This window comes from Cryptomeria japonica, chromosome 5 (assembly GCF_030272615.1).
Source record: "Cryptomeria japonica chromosome 5, Sugi_1.0, whole genome shotgun sequence".
NCBI lineage: Eukaryota > Viridiplantae > Streptophyta > Pinopsida > Cupressales > Cupressaceae > Cryptomeria > Cryptomeria japonica.
Genome location: NC_081409.1, coordinates 902,383,749 through 902,392,519, shown reverse-complemented (window position 1 = coordinate 902,392,519; position 8,771 = coordinate 902,383,749). Strand labels below are relative to the sequence as shown.

Genomic DNA, 8,771 nt, shown 5'->3' with positions numbered 1-8,771 from the left:
GGTTTTCCATGTATAAACATTTGTGTGAAGTGGTGAATGTTTTTGTGGTTATGATCTTATTTGTTGATTTGATTAACTTCTGATAAGGCATGATAACCAGAAACATTGAGAGATGAATATGCTGAGGTATGATTAAACATTGTTGATGTTTACAAGATTAAAGTTGTTTGCTATTAAGTTGTCATAGCAGTCAAACCGGTTGATGTCAAGTATTCTTATGAATATTGATCTTGACTGAGATATGTTTACTTTGTGTGATTGAATTTGAATTTGGGAACTTTGTATCAGCTTTTCAGTATACCGATTCAACCCCCCCCCCCCCCTCTCAGTATTCTACTGGATACTTATTCTTTCATCATACCATCAGCCAGCTATGAGAAGTATTAGTCATTGTGTGGATTTGATTCTCAATGCATTTGCCAAACAAGGCAAAATATAGAGAGTCACCAAAAGAGAATGAAGAGATAAATAGGAAGGTGTAAGAGTTGCTTGTTAAGGTGTTGAGTATAGAAAGTTTGAGTTTGTGTGTGGTTATAGTGGTGTTGGCACCAAAGAAGGATGGATATTGGTGAATATGTATAGATTTGAGGCCAATAAATAAGACAACCATAAAGTATTGGTACTTGTTGCCAATAATAGATTATATGATAGATTTCTTGAGTGGAGCCAAATAAATCGCTAAAAAAATTTCAAATAATGGTTGCCATCAAATAAGAATAAGAGAGGTTGATGAATGGAAGACCACGTTCAAGAACAAAGATGGATTGCAGGAATGGTTGGTGATGCTATTTCAATTTACGGATGCAACCAACACTTTCATGAGGTTAATGAATGAAGTTTTGAAGGTCTACCTTAGTAACCTTGCGATTGTATATTTAGATGATATTTTGATCTTTAGTGAGATAAAAGAAGAGCACTTTTAGGATGTTAGAGAAATCTTCCAAAGGCTAAAAGAGAAGTTAATAGTGATGAAAAAGCACATAATTTTATGAACTAAGAATTGGTGTATTTGGATTTTGCAATTTCTAGTAGTGGTCTAAAAATGGACCCAAAAATGGTGTAGTGGTTTGCAAATAAACCCATAAAAGGTAAAAATAATTATTGATTAGCCTTCATCGAAGTGTATGTTTGAAGCAAGAACCTGGGTTAGCAAGCTTCTATTGAATTTTACTATATTTTTTAGAGGGATTTGTGCATGGATTATAGAGACAATGAAATAAAATATAAAAGAATTTGTTTGGACAACTACAACAAAGAGGAGTTTTAATATTTTGAAGGCAAAGGTAGCAAATCAGCTAGTGTTAGCACTTCTTGACTTTGAAAAAATGTTCCAAGTTGATTGTGATGTAAGTGGGACAATGATCGGGAGAGTTCTAAGCCAAGAGGGAAAACTAATAGCTTAATTCAATGAAAAATTAAATAAGGCAAAGAGGAAGTACTCCGCATATGATCAATACTTGTACGCACTTGTTCATGCGTTCCACAAGTGGAGACATTATTTTCTACCAAAGGAGTTCATGTTGTATATCGATCATTATGCATTGCAATTCATAAATAAACAACGTAAATTGAGTAAAAACATGTGAATTGGGTTGAGATTCTATAGTTATTATTTTATTTTGAAGCATAGAAGTGGAAAATCAAATAGAGTAGCTGATGCATTCAATAGGAGATGTTTGTTATTGAATAAGCTAAGAGTAGGTGTTGCTGGTTTTGATTGTATGAAAGTGTTGTATGAAGAAGATGCACATTTAAAACAAGATTGGGTAGAGTGTAAGAGTCTAGTTGGGAATAATAGAACTCCATGGTTAGAGTATTTTACACAAGAAAAATTATTGTTCAAAAGGAAGAGGTTATGCCACCTCAAAGTTCAATGAGGGAGAAATTGATGAAGGAGAAGCATAGTGGGGCTTTGACTTGACATTTTGGAGTTGACGAAAAAATTATCATAGCTAGATGAGAGTTACTATTAGCTGAGGATGAGTTTAGATAGCAAAAATAATGGTGTAAAGATTTCGTATATGTCAGCATACCAAAGGAATGAAGCAAAACCTTTGATTATACCTATAAATGCAGTAGCATGGATTTTGTTTTGGGACTGCCAGGGACAAAAAGAGGTAATAATTTTATTTTTGTTTTAGTGGGCATATTTTTAAAAATGGCTCATTTTATAACATGTCATAAGTGTAGTGGTGTTTCCCATATAGCTATATTGTTTTTCAAACATATAGTACATTTGCATGGCTTGCCAAAAAGTATTGTTTTAGATTGGGATATAAAATTTGTTGGTCATTTTTGGCATACTTTGTGGAAGAAGATGGGAATGCAATTGGGTTTTAGTTCAACCTATCATCCTCAAATTGATGGCCAAACTGAAGTTGTGAATAAAAGTTTGGGAAATTTGTTCAGGTGTTTGGCTGATGATAAACCAAAATAGTTAGATTTTATATTGAGACGAGCATAATTTACATATAATTATTCTATAATCGAAGTGTGAGAAAGAGTCTATTCCAAGTGGTGTATGGGTACAGCTCCTGGAGAGCTCGTGGATTAAGAGATAGTGGAGACTTGAGTAGAAAGAGTGCATTAGCAGAAGATTTTGTAGAGTAAATTGTTGATTTGCACAAAGAAGTGAGGAAGAACTTGGAGAAGAGTGCCATGAGATACAAAGAAAATGTTGATATGGATAGAAGAGTGCAAGAGTTTAAAATTGGACAACTCGTAATGGGACATTTGGGAAAGGAAATGTTTCCAAAAGGAACCTACAATAAGCTAAAATGGAAGAAGATTGACCTGTGCAAGATATTGTCGAATTTCTTATCCAATGCATATAAGATTGAGCTTTGATATTTCTCCATTATTTAATGTTGCAGATTTATCTAGATATCATGAAGGTGAATCAAGTTCATAACAAGGTACAATTATAGATTTGTTGGATGCATCAGATTGGGCACACTAATTGACACAGAAAGAGTTTGAAAGAATTGATCAGATCATTCATTCACAAATCACCAAAAGGACAAGGATAAAGCAGTATTTGAATGCATTATTTTTTTGGATCGAAGCTAATTCATTGGCTAGCTTAAAAATGTATACCCTTTCATATGATGATTAGAAATAAGTCAGAGTATTAAATATTTTAATGTTTAATTAATTTTTGTTTTCATATAAATGTAATAACCTTTCAATACTGGATTATCTTTTGGACTTTCGATGAGGACATAAATGTAGTGGATGTTCAACTTCTTTGAAAGCTTATAAATAAGCTCAATTCAAATCCAATTGTGGGGAGTTAGAGAGTTATATAGTTATAGGCATACAACTCTTAAGACGAGTTTACAAAGCTATGACATGCATCTCGTATGTGGAATTAGCCAATTTGTATCAGCTCTCATGAAGTCCACAAACATACGCTCCTTCACAAGATTGCCTAACTTGTACGGGCTCGGGCGTACAACTCTTTTTCATAGAGTTTGCCCAAATTGGATGGATTTCGAGCATACAACTCTCTTTCACAGAGTTTTCCCAAATTGGATAGATTCTGGGCATACAACTCTCTTTTACAAAGTTTGCCCAAATGGGATAGATTCAAGGGCACACAACCCTCTTTCACAGAGTTTGCCAAAAATTGTATGGTTCTTACATATTTTCAAAGAAATGAAATTTTATATGATTTGTTATGTGTTTACAATACCACAAATTATGCTTTGGGTATTGTCCTCTGAATTGTCAGATCAGTGGTATCAGAGCCATTTTTGATCATTTTAGGTGCATTTACAAGCAAACAATATATTTAGTATCTTTATGTTGATAAGTAGTTTCGTAGTGTTTCAGCTTAAGATGGATGAGTTTCGTAATGTTTCATCTTAAGATGGATGTGATGGTATGAATCATATAGGAGATTACTATAAGTGTGAAATCTCATGAATGAATCTAGAATTGAGAAAGCTTCATGCATAAGAACTTGCTCAAGTGTCGCCGCCATCAAGAAAAGAATTCATTGGAGGTGGTTTCCTTCAACATGGCTTTGGTTGTTGAATGGAATCTGAAAAAGATAATGTTAGGGGTCATAATGGACAACAATCATAGATTTGTGCGGAAAGAGTGCATGGAAAAGAAAAGAAGGGTCTTTAATGACACTTCATCTTATGTAAATAGATAGTTGACAGAGGTGGCAACAAGGCTTGGGCTGAAGCTGAAGCGCTAGAGCCATGGTGGAAGAGCAAAATAATCTGGTGCGGCGTACAAAGCACATAACTGAAGTTTGCTTAAGCTTAGACCCTAATTGGATTCAATTTCCTCAATAGTAGAACAAAATAAAAATGCTATTAAGACATCTGGCTCAAAATGACAAATACCCTAATCATGGACAAAATAGTTAAAAGTGAGCCCTTAGGATTTCTTGGTGATTCTCCAGAAATAGATTCTTCATAGCTCTGTGTTCACATCCTGCGACCAACATGAATAGCTTCGATGTTCAAGCAGAGCCTGCCAATAGTCGTCCTCTTCTTTTGAAATATAATAGCCTTCACTTAAGGTCTAATGCATATGGATGAAAAGATTAGCCTCACGATTCACTTTGCCATCACCTCAGATTTAAACCCTTCAACTCCTCTACGACGATGTGACTTCAAATTTATACTAAATGAAGGTGTGTTAGAGGGATCTAATTCCTCCTCCAAAATCAACATCGATCTCACTAATGTAGAACTCATAACCGCTCTCCAGAATGACAAATGAGTCATATGTAGAGATAGTCGATGGAAGTGGCTACAACGTGCCGTGGAAGCAAAAGCGTTAGGGCGTAGTCTCTTGTTTTCATATAAATATAATAACCTTTCAATATTGGATTGTCTTTTTGACTTTCAATGAGGACATAAATGTAGTGGTTGTTCAGCTTCTTTGAAAGCTTATAAATAAGATCAATTCGAATCCAATTGTAGGGAGTTAGAGAGTTATAGAGTTAAAGGCATACAACTCTTAAGACGAGTTTGCAAAGCTATGACATGCATCTCGTATGTGGAGTTAGCCAATTTGTATCAGCTCTCATGAAGTCCACAAACATACGCTCCTTCACAAGATTGCCTAACTTGTACGAGCTCGGACATACAACTCTTTTTCACAAAGTTTGCCCAAATTGGATGGATTCTGGGCATACAACTCTCTTTCATAGAGTTTTCCCAAATTGGATAGATTTCGAGCATACAACTCTCTTTTACAGAGTTTGCCCAAATTGGATGAATTCCAGGCATATAACTCTCTTTTACAGAGTTTGCCCAAATGGGATAGATTCAAGGGCACACAAATTCTGCTTTGGGTATTGTCCTCTAAATTGACAAAATAATTCAGATCATATGATGTGAAGGAAAACAAAAGCCAAAGAGCACAACAATGAGAAGAAGAGCAATTTTGAGAAAGGGAGAAAGTGAATGACATATAATAATGAAATATTTGTTAAGATCATACATAAAATAATGTTAAAGTAAATATATTAAACATAAAATAATTCTTCTTTTAACATAAAACAAACTCTTCTTTAAACATAAAATAATTATTTTTTTAACATAAAATAAGGGATGAAGTAAAAATTAAAGTAATTTTTTTATCTAACATTTTTTATGATTTTTGTCTTATTATTGAAAAATAAAATAACTCTTTAATAAAATACAAAATAAATAATTGTAAACAATTTTTTTTTGTTTAACTTTAAAATAATTATTATTTTTAAAATATGACTTACTGATTTATACATATAGGACAAAGTAAATCTAAGGTCCACAATTAGTGAAAAATGAAAACATTTATTTACTTAAATATATAATCATTTATTAAATTAATTATTTACTTAAATATATAACCGTTTACATAATAAGTATTTTTTATTACAATAGTAAAAATAACTCTTTCAATAAAAGTAAAACATATAAATAAAGATCCTTTGCCCATAAGAAAAGAGGTTTATTTTTCCCTCCCAAGCAGTCATGGTTTCCTTTGAAAAATGTCATCATTAAGGCAGATATTTTGGAAGATAATCAACTTCTAGAAGTTATTCGTCATTATGATCTCTAGAACGGGCAAGCGATCTCTTCAAGATGTGAGACCCTTCCATTTAATTGTTCGCAATGTGGGTAGAGTTTTGAGTTCAGATTTGAAGAGCCGAATCTTTTCAAAGATACATGCTATATTAGCTATATTAGGCCATGAACATGGGCAATCGGGATCCTCTGCACCAATCACCTATGGAAGGACTAGTAATTTGTTAACTATGAAGGAGGGGAGTTGATATTTGTATATGCAAATAGTGCAAGGAGTACTCATTTTCTGGTGGTGTTTATTATGGTCTCCAAATGGCTTACTCGGGCTGAAGTCCTTGGATGTTTTGGTGTTTTTTGGGTAAATTTTTTAGCACCATTTAGGTCTTTTGGGATGTAGTATATTTCTATATAGTTAGGTATGTAGGTTTCATCCTCGGAGGTGGACTCCTTTTATGCATTGTAATCTTCAATGAAGAATGTAGGTTGGAAGTTTTCTTAGTTGGTTCTTTCCTCGGGAGAACCAGTTTACTATTATAATAAATATATTCGTAAGATTTGAAAGTAATAAAATAGGTTGGTAATATTGTAGAGTTTAACAAATAGAATTCCATTTTTAACCAAACTCTAATCTAAAGTCCAGTTTATTAAGATAATTAATTTTTATTTTTAATACAATAAAGAAATCTTATTTAATTTTTTATTAATTTTAAAAGATAATAATACATAATTTGAATAAAAAGACGCGTGATAAAAGACACACCCTCAACCCAACATAGTTAAAAACACACCGAATGGAAGCAGCAGCAGCATGTAGGGCCAAAGTAAACCTAAATTCTCAAATGCGGGTCCATCATGAGTGGAAAATGAAAACAATAGTATGCGTCGGCCTACATTTCCACAATAAGTGCTAATATACTCCATACCATATTTAAATGGATGATTTGGGATATCAATAAACATTGTTAAGGCATTTCAAATTGTAGAGGCCGGTTTTCCTGCAATAGGTTTGCTATTTTCTTAGTAGGAGAATAAGATGGGAAACAAATCCAACAGAATACCAGAGGTTTCCAAGGAAGTGCATATTTTGATGGTGGGTCTTCCATTGGGCATACATTGGGCATTCCAATGGCGTTATTTTTGTTGTAGACAGTGATGACAGGGAGCGTATTAGTGAGGCAAAAGATGTGTTGCACAATTTGCTGAAAGAGAAAGAGCTTAGAGATGCTACCGTTGCTGTGTTTGCAAACAAGAATGACTTTCCCAATGCAATGAGTGTTTCAGAGATCACAGAGGAGCCATTGGCATGTTCAGAGCTCCTGTGCTACTTCTGGTGATGGTCTCTATGAAGGCTTGGATTGGCTTTCTAATAATGTGTAGACATGTTTGAAGCTTACATGAATATACAAGGAAGGTGGGTTTTGTTCAAAAGTTTATGTAATGTTGATCGACTTTTTCTTTATTTTTTCTTTATTTTCTCTTATCATAGAATGATAGATCACAGAGAGTGTGATCAAGATTTATAACCACTTACGCAATCAAATTCAGAAATAGCACACGACTCATTTAAGCAATCCAATCCAAAAACAGCATACAAAACAAACTTGAATTTGTTAGTTCTTAGATTATAAGAATTTGATGATGTATCAGGAAATATAATCTAAAATGTTCATGCAAAACAAACTTGAATTTGTTGCAAGTATTTACGTCTTAAATTATGAGTTGTCCTGAATAAAATGATGTTCTTTGGGAAAGCACAATTATATTTTCCTAATATTTTTGAAGCTATCGTTACTATAAATAGCTAAATTCTTGGTATTAAGAAAAACTTTGTTTCATGTTGTATCTTTGAATTGCAGAATTTTATGTTTAATAATAAGTTTACATAAATGATTTAGGTCTTTAAATACAAACAATTAACAGAGGGCACCAAGATTCTATTTGAACGGGCCCTATTTCGTAAACGGGCCTCCGTTTTGTGGAAGTTGATTCCACTACCCGCCACTTGCCTCGGGATTAGGTCCAGGATACATCTGGGATGGCTACATCTGAGACATGGACCTGCAAATTCAAATCTCCATAAATGAAAGCACAAATATGTACTTCTGAAATAGTTTATGTTGGTGTTGGAAATAAGCCACGTCCAGACTAATGATGGACTGGTCCAAGAGGGGCCAGTAGCTCAATGGTAGAGCACTCCACCAGCGTATGGAAGGTCCTAGGTTTGAGTCCTAGTTGGTCCATGTTTGAACATGGTATCAGAGCCAAGTCCAGGCTAGGAGCCCCAAGCACACGAGAGGTGTTGCTTAAGGGGTGGTGTTGGTGTTGAAAATAAGCCACATCCAGATCAATAGCTTAGTAGCTTAGTGGTAGAGCACTCCAACAGCATATGGAAGGTCCTAGGTTCGAGTCCTAGCTGGTCCATGTCTCAACAGTTTACATGCCTCTGATTAGAGAATTTTTATACAAAATTAAAACCCATTTCATATTTGATTATTTTAACTATTTTTCATTCAATTTATATTAAATCGGGTCCATAAACATGAAATATTAACTAATTTTGTTAATTTAATAACTTTTTTATTTAAATTAATTTTTAAAAAAATTATATTAAATTGATTCTAGACCTTCCCCATTTTATGGAAGGCCAAGAGTCATAGCTTAGAATTCCACTTTAGATGTCCCTATTGGGAATTGAACTTGGGTCTCCATAGTGAGTGTTTTAACCAGTTAAGCTCA

The 8,771-nt window shown here is 33.9% G+C and overlaps 1 pseudogene; it reads left to right on the top strand.

Annotated features, from left to right (window-relative positions):
- Positions 1-733: 733 nt before the first annotated feature.
- LOC131034683 (ADP-ribosylation factor 1-like) lies at positions 734-7,412 on the top strand (annotated as a pseudogene).
- The last annotated feature ends 1,359 nt before the right edge of the window (positions 7,413-8,771 follow it).